This window comes from Leptopilina heterotoma, unplaced genomic scaffold, assembly GCF_015476425.1.
Source record: "Leptopilina heterotoma isolate Lh14 unplaced genomic scaffold, ASM1547642v1 Lhet_24, whole genome shotgun sequence".
Classification (NCBI taxonomy): domain Eukaryota; kingdom Metazoa; phylum Arthropoda; class Insecta; order Hymenoptera; family Figitidae; genus Leptopilina; species Leptopilina heterotoma.
The window spans coordinates 5,182,426-5,201,657 of record NW_025110956.1 but is presented as its reverse complement, the minus strand read 5'-3'; the positions used below and the strand labels follow the sequence as shown (position 1 = coordinate 5,201,657).

Here is a 19,232-nt window from a genome sequence, read left to right as displayed (position 1 = left end):
TTCAGTTACTTTTGTGGGCGAAATTAACTAATAAATAATCACTTCTACTAATTTATTAGTAAAATTTACTTTTTTTAATTTATTAGTAAAATTTGCTAATTTTAAAGCACTAACTTTTTGCTTTTAAATTAGTAAATTTTACTAATAATTAGTAATTTCTACTAATCGTTTAGTAAAATTTACAAATCCAAAAGCAAACATTCAGTCACTAATTCAAATTAGTAAACACTTTTACTAATTCAAATTTAGGGAGAAAGTATTATTTGAAAAAGAACCAAATTAAAAAATTTACCATATTTATTTATGATGTTCCATAGTTACCCCTATTGACAGTAATAATAATAATAATAATAATAATTATTATTATTAAATGGAAAATTGGAAATAATAAACGTAAAAATTAAATTAATTACTATGAGAAAATTAAGTAATTATTACTAAGAAAATAAATGTACTATTAAAAAATAAATAAAAGTAATCAAGAAATAAATAGTAATAAGAATAATAAATTAATTACAAAACGAATGTTAATTAGTTAATTAATTAACTTATGAGGGCATCACTGTTTAATTAAAACTTTAAAATGTATTTAGCATTTCAATTACATAAATGGCTTTAAATTAAAAAAAGTGTGTTGAATTAATTTTATAAGCCATAAGATATGTTTCACATGTAATTTTTTATTTGCTTTTTAATTTTTGCAGGACAGAAAAAAATATAACATAATTTTTAGTATTTACGAAGAAAACCTCAATTATTACTTGGTACTTCTATACGCATTTTCTGCCTCATTTTTTTTTATTATTTGCGGAGTAAATTTTACTATCCCTCTAAAGTAAATTTTTGATAATTTGTACTAAAAGTAACTGAAAAAAAATAATAAAAAAATACGAATACATAGAAAATTGTTTGATTTGAATCAAATAAAATTTTTATTATAAATAATAGTAATACAATTTTCCTCAGAACTTGATAAATATTTGTTTCAAATAAAAAATTTATTTCTCACAAGTAGAAAAATTATTTTTCATTAATAAATTTGTTATTATTTATTTTAAAAAAATTTATTTTTCACAAATAAAGTCTGTAATAAATAAAAAATTTATGACAAATAAAAAATTTACTTGGCACAAATAAAATGATATTTTTTATGGTTTTCAGAAACTCTAAATACAGTTCTACTATACACGAGTTATTTTCTTCGAATTTCCATATGGGGTAAAATTGACTATTCTCCTTTTACGACATTTTCAAGAATTCCAAAAAAAGAAAACTATAAAACAAAACTCGAATTTCAGAACAGAATGTATTTTTTTATACATTTTATTTCCCTAAAGTTTTGAACATTAAAAATAAACGAAATATTTTTTTTGTGTTAGAATTTTAATTAGTGACTGACTTTTTACTTTTCAATTAGTCAATTTTACTAAAAAACAGTAATTGCTACTAATTTATTAGTAAAATTTAAAAAATAATACATAAAATAATAAAAATATTTATTAATTTGAATTAGTGGCTGACTTTTTGCCTTCGAATAAATAAATTTTACTAATGAATAGTAATTTATACTAACTTATTTATAAAATTTACTAATAAATATTTACTTTTACTAATTGATTAGTAAAATTTAATAATAAAAACTATAATAAAAAAAATTTTAAAAAAAGGTTTACTAGTTTGAATTAGTGACTGATTTTTAGCTTTTGAGTTAGGTAAATTTTACTAATTAATTAATAGAAATTACTACTTGTTTGTAAAATTTACTAATTCAAAAGCAAACAGTCAGCCACTAATTCAAATTTAGAGATGTGGATCTTTGGTAAAAATTAATTTTCAAATTATAGAAAAAGAACATTTTATGATAAGATTCAAATAAAGTTTAATAAAAGAAATCAAATAATAATAAAAATACAGCCGTTTATCCGAACGTTCGAAACATTAGGGACGTACAACCGAACCTAAGTCCTCAACCTATCGAGCTTTGACTGTAACATTAATACAACTGAACCTTCGAAATATAAGCTTCCACAAATCGATTTTCCTAGAAACCACTTCAAAAAGTGACTGCAACTTTTTTCCTCAACTTGAAAACAGAATTTTAAGAAGAAAATAATCCAACTCGAAGCGATTACAACATATGCGTTTAATTGCAAATCGTAGGCAATGCACCACACCTGTTTAATGTAATATGTCCCTCTCACACATTACGACGTCACGCGAGAGTAGAGCTTGGTTATAAATAATGATTGCGAATTATTTTTAGCGAACAAGTCAAGTGTGCTGATGTGTAGTGGGCGGTGTATAAACACACGGACACACACACACGCACACAAAAATACACTTTTGTTGGGATGAAGAACCCATAGAGAGGTGACGACCGCATCAGTGTGAGAGGTTATGTTTCGTGGATTCGTTTACTATATGGCTAAGCTTTGCCTTGTTAGTTAGCTGGTTGCAAGAGTTTGTTGACTCTCAGTTTCAGCACGCAGGCTGACCATGACCTCGCCGAACGATCCGCAAAGTAATACCGAGACAACCTATGCCGTTGTGTTTATACATATATATATATATATAACTTATGCAGTAAAAAGTATTGCATGAGTATTCAGTTACTATGCGCACTCAAATTGTACATACAGATTTTAAAGAATAAGAAAGATGAAAGAAATTACTAAATGTTTCACGAGAATTTTGTGATTCCTCAGAAGTAGACTCATCTTTTCATCGAAAATTGCCTCATTATAGACGCGCAGTAAAGAGAAAATTTTATTTTAAACCATGGGGAATGTCTTACTCACAGTGGGCAAAACTTTTCTTTTAACAATAATAATCTTTGCTGATTTATTGGTCATTTTTCTTAAACTGCAAAAAAAATTTTAAGTTACTTTTGGTATTTATGAAGCAAAACTTTAAAAGCTGCGTCTGGCAATACTTATTTTATTTCCGAAATAAATTATTTCCTAATTACTAAACTCAATCCTGATTCTATCCGTCTGAACTCTAAAGATTTCTGAACTCTAAAGATGATCGATTCAAATTTTACTGTAAAAAATAAATCTTACTTTCAACCAATTTTTGACTAAAATAACCATTTATATTAGAACTATTTTTAACTGAACTTCAGCATTGAGAGAATGATTTTAAATCCTAAAATTAATCTGCAAATTTTTAAGCTAAAGAATAGTCTACTCTTTAATAAGTTTGGTTTTAAGATGTAAACGATTTCAGACTTTGTTCCTTTTATATAAAACTTCTAAGCATACTACCATTTACATCATAAAAACAAAATAATTGAATAAAAATTAAAAAACCGATTTTTAATCTTAAACCTAGATTAGGGCAATTTTATTTTTAGGACCGAAATACATTTTAAAATTCAGTCAAAAATAGTTTCAATGTTTCAATTAACTTAATGCAGATTTATTTTTGACTAAAACCGTTAGGTTAATTTTAGAACCTAACATTATTTTAAAATTCAGTTAAACATACAGTACCGTCCGAAATTGTCAGTCCACCCATTTTCAAAGGAATGACAAAAATTTTTTAACATAAAATTCATGAAAAGTAAAATTTTTTTGGTTTATATTTTGAAAGACGATAAAATTTTGAAAAGAATAAGACCTTACAGAAGTCATTTGGCCAAAATTTGTAGAAGATATTCTTAAAAATCGTCATTTTCAATGTTTTACAAAAATTTGAATAACTTCTAAAATAATGAACGCTTTTTAATAATCTTAGGCTTATTTTAAAGGTCATTTTCTACGGAATAAGAATTACTTATAGGCATTAACCTGTAATTTTTAACTTGGAATAAGCATGACGTCAAAGTTGGACAAAAAAATTCAAAAAATTTGAAATAATATTATTAAAAGAAAAATAATTTTTGAAATTCAAACATATATTTTTATTAAAATTTCTTGAAAAATCTACACCATATCATGTTTTATATATGTTCTAGAATAGTTTTTAGTACAAAAAATTGATTTCAAATTTTTCCAATTTTTTTGTCTAATTTTGACGTCATGCTTATTCCAAGTTAAAAATGACAGGTTAATGCCTATAAGTAATTCTTATTCCGTAGAAAAAGACCTTTAAAATAAGCCTAAGATTATTAAAAAGCGTTCATTATTTTACAAGTTATTTAAATTTTTGTAAAACATTGAAAATGACGATTTTTAGGAATATCTTCTACAAATTTTGGCCAAATGACTTCTGTAAGGTCTTATTCTTTTCAAAATTTTATCGTCTTTCAAAATATAAACCAAAAAAAATTTTAGTTTTCATGAATTTTATGTTAAAAAATTTTTGTCATTCCTTTAGAAATGGGTGGACTGACAATTGCGGACGGTACTGTAGTTCTAATGTAAACGGTTTTAGTCAAAAACAAATCAATTTTAGGACCTAAAATCATTTTAAAATTCAGTCAAAAATAGTTTCAATGTAAACGGTTCTAGTGAAAAAAACAAAGTAACAGGAGAAAAAAATCTATTTTTCAGTATATTAGTACTATCGTGTCTTAAATTCTGATATATTTATCCACATCACTGCGCAAATTTCGATTGAACTACATTAAGTTCAGGAAGGTTGAACTATTTAAATGCGCAAATACCTGAAGGTTTAAATATTTCAGCGTGTATAGCATCGCGTACATAGTAAGAGTGACGACGAAGGGGCCCAAGAGGGGTGAAAAGTAATATAAATATATACGCACGACAATCAAGTTTCAGATCAAAGCAAAGGGTCAAGTCAAGTTGCATTTTATAAGGTATAAGGTTTGCGTGTAAAAATATTAATCTCAGAAAATGAATCTGGGCCAGGGAGTATCGATTTCTTGATCTAGGTCAGAGCTTACACGCGGCTTGCGCGACCTGTTCCTAAGGTGTCAGAATCTGTCTGTATGTATATGAAAAAATATAAACTGCGCATTGACAAGATTCTTTTTTTTCTTCATTTTTTGGCAAATTTGACAAAAACTATAAGAGGACAGTAGAAGTCAAGGCAGCTAATTCAATCAGTCCAATCGAATATTTTTGCAGTTATTTATTTACAAATAACTATTTTTCTTCTACTAATTATAAATAATACTTTTTTAATTGCTAAAACAAAAAGTGGCATATTAGTAATAATTAGTTATCTTCACGTAACTCAGATTCAGATCAGAGCCTACTCTTTAAATCTAAATTAGTAAAAAGTTAGGCAATAATGAAATAACAAAAAAGCCATCCGCCATAAGTAATTAATTAGTTATTTTATCCTAATAATTAGTTTTAAAATAAATTAAAACCAGTTTATAAAATAAATCATAAAATTCTTAATTGAAAATCAGGAATTTTTTGCACAACAGCAAAAAATAAAATAAAATACCTTCTCGTGTCATGTGTAAAAAAATTCCTATTCACTATATCAATGAATCCATTTATTCTTTTTTTTCAATAAAATAAAGAAGTAACTTTTTGAAATATTGAGGGAAATCAATCAACTGAAGAAATTCTACGAAACCTGAGTGCACCTGGTCAAAAATTGATGGAAGGAAGTATAGTCAGGTGTTTTAAAGGGACCACTCTTCTATTCACCAGCAGGAATATAATCATTTTTCGACTTATAAGAAACGGTTTTCTCCTCCACCACCCTATACACATAAATACCCCATGATCTCAACGATTTTTCATCTGAGAAATTCAAATATCAACTCACCCTAATATCCAAGGGGCTGTACACACACATATGAGTATAGTCTCTCCTCTCTCACTCTTTTGATACGACCATTATGTAATAGAAAAGAAATACCACTACAAATCTTGGACCTTTTTGCCCCACATATGTATTGGAAGACAGGTAAAGTCCCAACGTTTGCCTTTCAGTCACGTTTCATTCTGACAAAAGTCCTGATTTTATACATTACTTATATGTAACAAGGGAATCTCAGAAAATACATACGGCTTTTAACTCTTAGAAAACCCCGAAGAAAAGTTTTATTTAAACGAAATATTATAATTTTTTTGCGTTAAATAAAAAGATATTTGCCTCCGAGCAAACTCGAGAATTAATTTTAAAAAGTAGCTTTCAGAATGAAAAAAAAGTAGTAAAAAAGGAGTTATCGAAAAATTAAACTTGACGACCAAAAAACTCGTTTTAGACACTTCACAAAACTAACAAAAATTCTATTCAATATATTAATTTCCTGAGTTTTGCAACGAATTTTATTAAAGAATTAAATTAATTAAATTCTATGAAAGAATGTAAATATTTATAAAAATAATTAAATTCTTGCAAAGAGTTTTATAAAATCTTTTAAATAATTGATTTATTTCGACTAATTTTATGCAAATTCTAATTTAAATAATTGAATTCTTACGAAGATTGTTACAAACAATTTCTTAAATAATTGAATTCTTCCAAAGAATTTTAAGAAAACATTTTTTAAATAATTATTGATTTTCTCGAGGAATTGAAATTATATTTTTTAAGAAAAATTACACTTTTTGAGCAATTCCTGTAAAATTGTATTAAAAATAATTGAAATCCTGCGATGAATTTGATTTATTTAGGAAAATAATTGAACAGTTGCAAAGAATATTATTCAATTTCAAAAGTAATTGAATTCCTGAGAAGAATTGCATTATTTATGAAAATAATTGAATTTTGGATGAATTTTATCAATGTTCTTTAAATAATTGAATTCTTTTGCGAAATTTTATGAAAATACTAGATATTCAAAATAATTGAATTTCCGATATTTTGTGAAAATAATCCAATCGATTTAAAGAATTCGATGAGTGCGAAGCATACAAAATAAATAAAATTTTTGTTTGAACCAAATTAAATTTTATTTAAGGCAAGTAAAATTTATTTGGAACAAATAAAAAGTTTTGTTGGCTTTAAGTCAGATATATTTTTTTCTGAGTGTCAGCTAAACACAAATGTTTCACGTTTCTTTTCAATATAAGAATAATAGTAATAATAATAATAATAATAAAAATAGTAATAATAATAGTAATAAAAATTGTAATAATAATAGTAATAAAAATAGTAATAATAAAAATAATAATAAACTATATAATTGTAAAAATAGTAATAAAATAAAAAATAAAAATACAATTATATTCTCATTTTTTCTTCATATACAGAAATTTCTTATTTGCATTGAAATTTCATTTTTCATAATTGCAAAAAAAAACGAAATAAATGCTGAGAACGTGAAATAATTCTCAAGTGTAATTACATTATTTTGTTTAAAAAAGAAAAGATAATTACTGGATAATTAAGTTAAATTAGCAACAAAAGAATGTTTTATGATTTGTATGACTTCAGTTCCCATAGAATATATAGAGGGACGACGACACATTCGCCATGGCAGTTTTCTGCGTTAAAATTGTATATATTTTGTTACACGTGCATCCTAGCTCTGAACCTATAAAATCGATTGTCTCTAACGCATCATTGCCATTCGCGTGCACGTGACTCGACACACGCTCTCTATGGCGTTCAGAAAAAAAAATAAATAAGTAAAATAAATGTTATTTTTTCATCCTATGAAAAAATAAAAATAATTCATCTGTTTTCTACTTTTGCGGTTATTGTATATACAAAATTCTTTAAAAAAACAATTATTTTTAATGGATTTTTTTAATATTAATTTTACCATTATTACTATAATTGTTACTATAATTATTATTACTATTAATATTATTATTATTACCATTATTTTAATAATAGTATAAGATATTATTATTATATAAGTAATTTTTTAATGTCTAATTATTATTTAAATCCACTTTTAATGTCAAAATAACCCAAATTCCTGGTAACTAATTCAATTATTGTCAATTTTCACATTTTCACAGTAATTTATTTACTAATAACAAATTTTCTTCTACTAATTATAAAATAATACTTTTTTAATTGCTGAAACAAAAAGTCAGTAAACCATAAAAATTACTTACAAGTAGTAAAATTTTACTATCTATTAGCAGTATTTTACCAATTCAGACGCAGAGAATTTTTTTACAATTTAAAATTCAAAACGAATTCCTATGAGCAATTAATTTTTCCACCTCTGACGCATTATAAAGGAAATTAAAATTTTCAAATGAGAAAATTAATAATGCAGAGAATTAGCAAAAATTTCTGTATATAAATAACGATTGAAAAAATTTATGAACGAGAATTGTAATGAAAAAAACAACATATATATGCATGTATGTGTACGTTAATTGAAAACAATGCTCATAAAAATGGCAAATATAACCCCCCCCCCCCGCACATATGAATGTGAACAGGCTCTGTGCACACGTCATGTGAATCATGAGAGGGTAAGCTTTTATTCACAAGTCCTGGGGTGAAAATAAAAAATTGATGGATACCCAGAAAGGGGTCGTCGAGAAAATCAACTGCGACAACCATTGCCATTATATATCCAATGTAGCCAATTCACACATTTATATTTTTGCCTCCTCCTATATTGTATATACAAAATTTAACAAAACCATATGTTGATAATAAGCCCACCGATGATTATATATTTTTTTTAAATAAAAAATCAGGGTTGCCAGAGAAATTTAATTTTCTTTTTCTTGACTTTTATATAATTTCCAGACAACATTTTGACTTTTTCCCTGGCCCCATAAGAATATTATATGATTCACTCTAAAAATTATTAAATATTAAAAAAAATTTTCTATTACATTTATTTACGAATTTCTTTAATTGTAAAATTATTCCAAAACATCAATTCATTTTTAAATAAATATTTAGTCATTACTATTTTTCCATAAAAATGAAGATTATCGAAAATTTCAAATTTAAACTTTTTTGTAATTCAACAAATTAAAAGCATATATTTTTATGAAACATGAATGTTTTATGATAATTAAAAATGACCGCGTGATAAAATCATTATTTTATATTATAAAAATATTGTTACAGTGTAATTCCTTCAAGATTATTTTCATAAGTTTTAATTCATTTATTGTTTTCTAGAATTTCTACCTACAATTCTTCTTTAAATCAATTATTTTTAATAATTTTTGTAAAAGTTCTTTGAGAATTTTTAAATCCATTTGTTTACAATTAAATTTTATAAAATTTCATCGATTATCCGAAAATTCTTTAATTTATTAGAAAATAGAAACTTGAAAAAATTTGAAAAAGAATTCAATTAAAATTTTTGAACAAAATTAATTTCACAGAAATGTTAGTTAAAAATGTGAAACATTCAAATTTTCAAAGAAGTTTAATTTAAAACTTTTTCAAAATTCAATTATTTCTAAAAATTCATGTTCTAATAATTTTAATATTCAATTATTATCTAATATTTCAACTGAAATTCATTTTTAAATCAATTTTTATTAGAAAATTCTACGATAATTCAATTATTTAACTACAATAGGAAATAATTTATTAAATAATTGAACGTTTCTTAAAATTGAACTCTCATAAAGAATTTTATCAACAAATTTTTAATTAAGTAATTGAATTCTTTCAAAATTTTAATAAATTTCTTTAAGAATATTACATTTTTCGAATACTTTGATTAAAATTTTATTAAAAACAATTGAAATTGAGTTTTATTATCTATGAAAATAATTGAATTTCTAAAAAGAATTTTATTATTTATAAATATATAATTGACATTTTGACGAATTTTTTTTTAATTTTTGAAAATAATTGAATTTTTGCCAAGAATCTTATTAAAAATTTTTGAAAATAATTCAATTATAAAGAATTTTATTATTTATAAATATAATTGACACTTTTACGAAAATTTTTGAAAATAATTGAATTTCTGCCAAGAATCTTATTAAAATTTTTGAAAGTAATTCAATTATGGAGAAGAATTTTATTATTTATAATTATAATTGACATTTTGACGAAATTTTTTTTTTGATTTTTGAAAATAATTCAATTATGAAGAAGAATTCTATTATTTATAAATAATGATGTATAATTGACATTTTGGCAAAAATTAAAAAAATTTTTCAAAATAATTGAATTTCTGCCAAGAATCTAAATAGAATTTTATTACTTATAAAAACAATTTATATTTTGATGAGAATTTTAAAAAAATTTTAATATAATTGAATTCTCGTGAAGAATTTCATAATAATTTTTTTAAGAATAATTACATGTTTCGAGAAGTTTGATTAAAATTGTAATAAAAAATTGAAATTTTGCGATGACTTCTAATTTAATTTCGGTGAAGAATTTTACTATTTTTATAAAAAATTGAAATCTTGACGATAATGTTGAAAATAATTGAATTTCTGCAAAGAATTTTATTACTTTTGAAAATATAATGGAATTTGAAATATTTATAATCAAAATAAAATGAAAAAAATTTTGTTTAGATCAAATAAATATTTAGTTTTCCGAAATAATTTTCATTTATGTCAATTAAATTGTACTTTTTGCTCTGAATACTAAAATTATTGGGTGTTTTTTCCGAAAACTAAAATGAAAATTTGTCAAAAGGGAATTCGTAATTAAATGAACTTAGTTCAGAAAAATATTATGAATATAAATTCATTTTATAAAAAAAATTCGTTATGATGAAAATTTGTAATTAAACAAATATTTACATAAGAAAAACTTGTCTTAAATAAAAATAAAAGAAATGAAAATTCGTTTATAATGAAAAATTAAGTTAACGGCGAAAATTCACAGAAATGAAAAATTTAGCAAACACAATACGAATCAAAATACCAAAAAATAAAATTCCTTTCCACTTCTTTTTCGCAGTCGAGAAATAATATCCCTTCCATATGTATATACACCTAACTTCAATATACAATCGCGAAAAAAGGACATGTCAATATATCATTTAAACTGAATTTTCAATAAGCTCGAATAAATCGCAAAGTCATTGTCACTTTATAAATGTGCGTGTACGTACATTCATTGTAAAATTCCTATCACTTGAATAGAATATTTTAAAAGAAGGATATTTACTAGTAGAGGGTATTGCTTCTTCACTAAAAAAGACACCCAAAAAAAAAGAAAACGAATCTGTTGAGTGTATGCGGCATTGTGGTATGTATAATAATAAAAGTTGGTACAATGAAAAAGTGAGAAAGACGTGCGCGAAAGAAGAGAATACGGAAGGAGAAGAACGACAAAATAACAATCCACGATAATTAGCAATTCAAACGATCCCATTTTGAGTTGGTGAATTCTCAACTACTATATGGATGCGTGCATTCAATTTTCACAACCCTTTCAAGTTTCTTTTTTTTTTAAGGGTGCATTATATACACGGGGCAAAGATGATGGTGATGATGACAGCGCGCGCGCCCAACACACAAAATGGAAGGCCATTTTATCTACAAATGACAATCTAGTTCACAATTCTCGCTCCTACGCAGTCAAAAGAATATTTATCTCAAGTGCAAATGCAGTCTCCCCCTTCAAGGGAACGACGCTAACTAATTCAAAACCTCCTCTCTGTTAATCGATTTGACAATTGAAAAAGTGTTCTCACACTTCTTTTTCGTTGCAGTTTTGGCTAAATTTTTGCTTCAAGAATACGCCCCTAAAGTTAGCGTCGAAAACAATTATTTTAGACTTTTAGAGATCAAATTGTAACTAATTTCACTTTTTTCCTTCATATTATGGAAATTAACAAACGTTCAGTATTTGAGGATAATATGAAGTGAACCATTTAATTGACTCAAATAAATATTATTTGATTCAATTAAATATTTAATTGATAATAGTCAAATAAACGGTTATTTAAATAAAAATTTGCAAAAGAATTTATTAAAATGCCATGTCCCTAAAGTTTTAAACGTTCAAATGAACGACGATATTTTTATTACCGTTTTTAATTTGAATTTTATTTACAAAATATTGTTTTTCATAATTAAAAAAATAATTTTTAACTAAATAAATATTTAATTAAATTTTTTTTTATTTCAGTTCAATAATTTTTAAAAATATTGCAGTAGAAAATAATATTTCGTTCATTTGAACGTTCAAAACTTTTATTTCCCAAAGTGCCTCAAAATAATTGAATTTTCGGGAATAATTTTCTTATTTATAGACATAATTGAATTCTTTCCAAGAGTTATTTATGTAAATAATTGAATTCCTGGGAAAAATTTAATTAAAATCTAAAAGAATAATTGAAATATTTAAAAAAAATTTAATTAAAATTGTATTTAAAATAATTGATTTTTTCGAACTATTTTATTAAAATCTTTGATAAAAAATCTAAAATTATCAAAAATTCGAAAAAATCCAAAAATCCGAATTTCTTAAAATTCAACATTTTTTCTTTTTTTTATGGCATTTAGCTTCATTATTTTTGTGCTTTTGGAAAATACTTTACTTATTAAATTGTCTCGACTCTTTAGTAAAAAATCTAAAATTATCAAAAATTCGAAAAAATTCAAAAATCCGATTTTCTTAAAATTCAACATTTTTTCCTCTCTTTTATGGGATTTAGCTTCATTATTTTTGTGTTTTTCAAAAATACTTTACTTATTAAATTGTCTCGACTCTTTGGTAGAAAATGTGAAATTATAGAAAATTATCAAAAATTCAAAAATCCGAATTTCTTAAAATTCAACATTTTTTCTTCTTTTTTATGGCATTTAGCTTCATTATTTTTGTGCTTTTGGAAAATACTTTACTTATTAAATTGTCTCGACTCTTTGGTAACAAATCTAAAATTATCAAAAATTCGAAAAAATTCAAAAATCCAAATTTCTTAAAATTCAACATTTTTTCTTCTCTTTTATGGGATTTAGCTTCATTATTTTTGTGCTTTTGGAAAACACTTTACTTATTAAATAGTCTCGACTCTTTGGTAAAAAATCTAAAATTATCAAAAATTCGAAAAAATTCAAAAATCCGATTTTCTTAAAATTTAACATTTTTTCTTCTCTTTTATGGGATTTAGCTTTATTATTTTTGTGCTTTTGGAAAATACTTTACTTATTAAATAGTCTCGAATCTTTGGTAAAAAATCTAAAATTATCAAAAATTCGAAAAAATTCAAAAATCCAAATTTCTTAAAATTCAACATTTTTTCTTCTTTTTTATGGGATTTAGCTTCATTATTTTTGTGCTTTTGGAAAACACTTTACTTATTAAATAGTCTCGACTCTTTGGTAAAAAATCTAAAATTATCGAAAATTATCAAAAATTCAAATAAAATACGAATTTCTTAAAATTCAACATTTTTCCTTCTTTTTTATATCATTTAGCTTCATTATTTTTGGGCTCTTCAAAAACACTTTACTTTTATTAAGCAGGGTGTCTATCAAGGATTGAGAAAATAATTCCCTGACTTTTTACTAATTTTATTTCTGCTTTCTTGGGTCAAAAATATCGTAACTGACATATTTAACAATAAATTAATACTAGCCAAACTATCCGCGCGCAAGCGCGCGGGAATGTTGTATGGGGCTGCTTATTTTAAACAATTTAAAAAATTTTAAAGAAATAATTATTATAACCTAACAAAGAGATTTAACTAACTAAAATTCAAATAATTTCACTCAATGGTCTCAATTTAAATAGAATTTACATTACTAGACTTAAACTATGGCTAGAACAATTACAATTAGTATCTGGGTCATCTTTTGCATTGCTAATTTTATAAAGCCATTTTAAATTAAATACTTTTTAAAGAAATAATAATTATTACACACTTAAAAAAGTTTTACTTGAAATAGCGATAAGTTTCTCTAGAATAACGAAAGTATTAATTGAAGCACTAAATAATTTCGCTACTAAAGTGAAATCTGTAGTTCATCCAGCTAAATATTTTTTGCCGTGCATAACGAAAAAAGAATTAAATTAACATCTGATTTTCTACATTAAAAAAAAACGAATTCAAATAGAAATTATTCATTTTACAACTTAACCAAATTCACCCCAGAAATCACTGAATTCGATAATTTAGAAGAAAGTCAGACAAAAGCAGGGTTCCTACAGAATCTAGAAATCATGGAAATCATGGAAATGGTATGGAATTTTTAAAAGGCTTCTGGAAATCAGGGAAATCATGGAAAAGGCCTGTAATTTTTAAAAAATTCTAAATTTTTTCAGTTTTCCATTTTTTCTCTTGAATAAAAATTCAAATAATAATAAAGCTAAATGGTATAAAAGAGAAAAAAAATGTTGAATTTTAAGAAATTCAATTTTTCGGATTTTTGATAATTTTTAATAATTTTTTATTTTTTTCCAAAGAGTCGAGACAATTTAATAAGTAAAGTATTTTCCAAAAGCACAAAAATAATGAAGCTAAATCCCATAAAAGAGAAGAAAAAATGTTGAATTTTAAGAAAATCGGATTTTTGAATTTTTTCGAATTTTTGATAATTTTAGATTTCTTACCAAAGAGTCGAGACAATTTAATAAGTAAAGTATTTTCCAAAAGCACAAAAATAATGAAGCTAAATCCCGTAAAAGAGAAGAAAAAATGTTGAATTTTAAGAAAAACGGATTTTTGAATTTTTGATAATTTTCGATAATTTTAGATTTTTTACCAAAGATTCGAGACTATTTAATAAGTAAAGTATTTTCCAAAAGCACAAAAATAATGAAGCTAAATCCCATAAAAAAGAAGAAAAAATGTTGAATTTTAAGAAAAACGGATTTTTGAAATTTTTCGAATTTTTGATAATTTTAGATTTTTTACCAAAGAGTCGAGACAATTTAATAAGTAAAGTATTTTCCACATTAAAAAGTTTGACATTAAAAAATATATAAAAAATGCCAATACTTAACCCACAAAATAAAATTTTCAAAACAAACAAATGAATGCAGATAATTTGCTGAAACTTACGATTATTATAATGTTTGTATATGTATATATGTATATTTCTATTTTCTATCAAAACGTATAAAAAACAAAAGAATAACTATAACTAACTTCAAGTGTGGACAGAGATCCGGAAATCTGGAATCACGACGATTATTATATATAATTTAATGATAGAAAGAAACGATAATAAAAATCTTCTAAGTGTTGTTAGATTAAAACAATTTTTTATTCACAAAATTTTTTAGAAATTTCCCTGAATTTCAATGAAATTGTCTGACATTACCTGACTTTTCCATGACTTTTTCCTGATCAAAAAAAATTTCCCGACTTCTCTAACTTCCCTGACCGTTAGATACTCTGACTTATGAAAATAATTGACTATAGTTGCTAGGAATTTTATTATAACTTTCAAAAATAATTGACTTCCTGAGAAGAATTTTATTAAATTTAGGAAAATAATTGAATTATTGCGAAAAATTTTATTAAAATGTTTTAAAAGAATTAAATTTCTGTTAAAAAATTTTCTATTTTTGAAAATAATTGAATTCTTTATAAGAATTTTATAAACATTATTTTTATTAATTAATTTTTTTTTGAAATATAAGAAATATTACGAAAATTTTATTTTAAATATAATTGAATTCTTGTGGAAATTTTTATTTCTGAAAATAATTGAATTTTTTGATTAATTAAATTAAAATAGTATTTTATCAATTTTGATGAAAATACTAGATATTGAAAATAATTGAATTTTGAATATTTTTTGAAAATAATTGAATCGCTTTAAACTTTAAAGAATTTGATTATAATTTTTGAGAATAGTTTTTTGATTTCTAGTATTAGCGAATTTAAAGTAGTGGAAGTTCTAAAAAAACAGAAATATATTAGTAGCTTTTAGTTACTGAAATCTAAAAAAAGTACCCAAATAGTAGCATAAAGTAAAAAAAGTAGTAAATAGTAGGTTTTAGTAATTTGTTTTTTATCTCAATTTGATATCCTCAGGAAAATTGTGAACCTATTTGGGTTTAGTTTATTTTATTTTAAACCTGTTCGATATTAAAAACAGGAGAATATTTTTTTCTCGGAGTATAAAATCGAAACCTTTTCCTTTCCCACAATTAAATTACTATGGGTACTTGATGCGCCCAATTAGTATAAAGTGTAGGGAAGAATTTTTCGCAATTAAAAAGAAGAGAAAAAAGTCAAATTTTATTTCCTTAACTAAGGTAAGGGAACGATATGAAAAAAAGCCGAAGCAAAAGACTCTCTCTCCTTCACCATCTGGGTCAATGAAGAAGAAACCGGAAATCGATATTTTTTCCACTGTACTCAACCGCATATATATAAAAGTATTATATCAAAAGAATCTGAAAACTCGGAAATATCTAACTGTCAGTTAGCCAACGATTTTTCGAGGGTACAATATGTATTATAATGTCAGCTGCGTCCTTTTAAAAGCAGCAAATAAAAGGCCACTCGAAATTTAGTAATTATTTTTTCCCTAAATATCGCAAAATACAATTTTTTTTCTTAAAAATCAAAATACTTGAAATTTTTATTTACTTTCTCGTTTATTATTTATTTTTCTGATAGTTTTCTTTATTTTTCGATTCGACTCTTTATTATTATAATTTATCTCTTCTCAAGACCTTCACATTTTTTAAAAAAATGTAAAATTTTCCAAACATTGTTCGCGATTAAATATTTTGTTTTTTGAATTTAACACTTGTTTTTCTCTCTTTTGAATTAATAAAAATGTTTACTAATTAGAATTCTGACTTTTTGCTTTTAAATTAGTAAATTTTGATAATAAATCCGTAGAAATTACTATTTATTAGTTAAATTTACTAATTAAAAAGCAAAAAGCCACTCGCTAATTCAAATTAATATTTTTACTAATGCAAATTTAGAGTTAAATAAAATAAATAAAAATACAAAATAATAAAATAAAAAAATTCCCCCGGATTCTAAGTTAATAATATACGAAAAATTGTACACGAAACAAGAACATTTAAAATTGTCAATCGAAAACCAATACGGAAACATAAATTTTGCATTATATTCAGATATTTTAGAATCATTTTATGTAGATTTAATGAAGCTATATAGCCTAATTCGTAAATTACTTTCGGATGGATTATTTTTGTATTGGAATTTAACAAGGTGCAATAACCGATATCTGTCACTCAAACGCCATTTTTAACTTAAATTAAAACTTCTAATGAAATTGCCCGTTAATTGAATCATTTATAATACGAAAAGGATCAATAATTTAAAAATAAATAGAAATAAAAATCTCAGTATTCAAAATATGAAAACTTTATAAATAAATTAAGATATCAAAACTTTATATAATTATAAATAAATCAAAATAATTTTTTTTAAAGACTTCGCGTATTCGAATGAACAAAATTTATTTCTCCTTTTTTCGAAATTCAACTCTTTATTATCATAATAAAGCATCACGTATTAAAAAACAAAATTTATAAATTTTCAAATTATTTGATTTCAAACAAATTTTCATTGATTCAGATAAATTTTCTTTGATTCGAAAAAGTTTTCATTTAATCAAGCAAATTTTTTTTTATTCAAACAATTAAACTTTTCAAGAAAATTAATTCTACAGGAGTGTTAGTTAAAAGCATGAAAAATTCAAATTAAAAAATTCAAGTTTTCAAAGATTTTAATTTGAAACCTTTTCAAAATTCAATTATTTCTAAAAATGCATGCTATAATGCTTTTAATATTCAATTATTATCTAAAATTTTAACTGAAATTCATTTTTAAATCACTTTTTAATAGAAAATTTTAATATGTATATGAAAATAATTGAATTCTTGCGAACGATTTTATTAAAATTGTTTAAAATAATTGAATTTTAAAGAAAAAATTTATTATTTTCAAAAATAATTGAATTCTTGTGATGAATATTGTTATTTATGAAAATAACTAAATTTTGCAAAGAATTTTATTAAAATACCTAGAAATAATTGAATTTTCGGAAATAATTTTATTATTTATCTTTAATAATTGAATTCTTTCGAAGAATTATTTATGTAAATAATTGAATTCTAGGGAAGAATTTTATTAAAATCTAAAAAAATAATTTAATTATTTCAAAAAAATTTAATTAAAATTGTATTTAAAATAATTGATTTCTGTCGAACAATTCTATTAAAATATTTGAAAATAATTGAATTCTTTTGGAAAATTTTATTAAAAGATATTAAAAATCATTGAAAAAATTTTTGGAAAATAATTGAATTTTTGCCAAAAATTTTCTTAAAATTTTTGACAATAATTGAATTTTGGAGAAGAATTTTATTATTTATAAAGATAATTGTAACTTTGACGAAAATTTAAAAAAAAATTTTAATATAATTGAATTTCTGCTGTAAATTTTATTATCTTTGAAAATTATTCAATTTCTGCAATAATTTGTAACTTCTCCAAAATTCAATTTTTAATGCGTTTTTAACTAAAAAATTCTTCTACAAATCTATTATTTCCAATAATTAATTAAATATATATTTAAAAATTTAACTAATTTCAATAGAATTTAAATAATTAAAATTTTTCAAAAATCTAAATTCTTTAAAATTTCTAATTAAATTCATTCAAAATTGAAATTTTATAAAATTTTAAATGAAAACCTTTTTTAAAATTCATCTATTTATGAAAATTGTAAACGCAACTCTTAAAATTCAATTAATTTTGAAATATTTAAGTAAAATTATTCTATAAATAATTTCTAAGTCATAATTTTATGATAGTTTTTCAAGAATTAAGGTATTTAAAAAGAAATTATTATCAGAAAAAGAAAAATCAAAAGGAATATTTCCTTTCGATTTTTGCAAATAATTTCTCTATAAAGTAATAAAATAAATCCATTGTTTCACTATTCAAAAAGAATGAAAATACAAAAAAAATCTTGTGGAAAACAACAAAATATTCCAATAATGCAAACTTAAAAAAATTGCTAGCAAAAAAATGGATAAAAAAAAATTCAGCAAAATATAGAATTCTGAAAATTGCAGTTCATCCCGTTTAGAGTCAGGCGGGCAGGAAAGCATTTGGCTCATTATTCACCACCACGCCTTCCCCCAGGTCGCCATGCGACTACACAAGCTTTGCACGTACGCTCCAAAATTCTTTCCAATAAAATTACTACCTCCATCTATCCAAACTCTCAAAAATTATACAATAAACAGTTTCCCAATTTACCCAACGGTTTGTGTCTCAACTCATCTACATTACCGACCAAGCAGAAAGCAAAAAAGATCCCCTTCCAACCGATCGAGATTTATTGAGAGAAAAAAAATGCCAGAAATAAGAAAAAAAAAAACAAATAAAAATATTAAAAAAAAGAGAAAAAAAACAAAAGGAACGATGAACCTTGCGAATGTAAAGGGCCGACGCCCCCTTTCTCAAGGTGAGCGACTTTCCAAGAGATTACAGCATT

At 23.8% G+C, this 19,232-nt stretch overlaps 1 protein-coding gene across 2 annotated transcripts in view; it reads right to left on the bottom strand.

Annotated features, from left to right (window-relative positions):
• Positions 1–19,232, bottom strand: part of LOC122502849 (histone demethylase UTY) — a 119,782-nt gene that overhangs the window by 98,612 nt on the left and 1,938 nt on the right. The gene's annotated exons all lie outside the window — the stretch shown is intronic.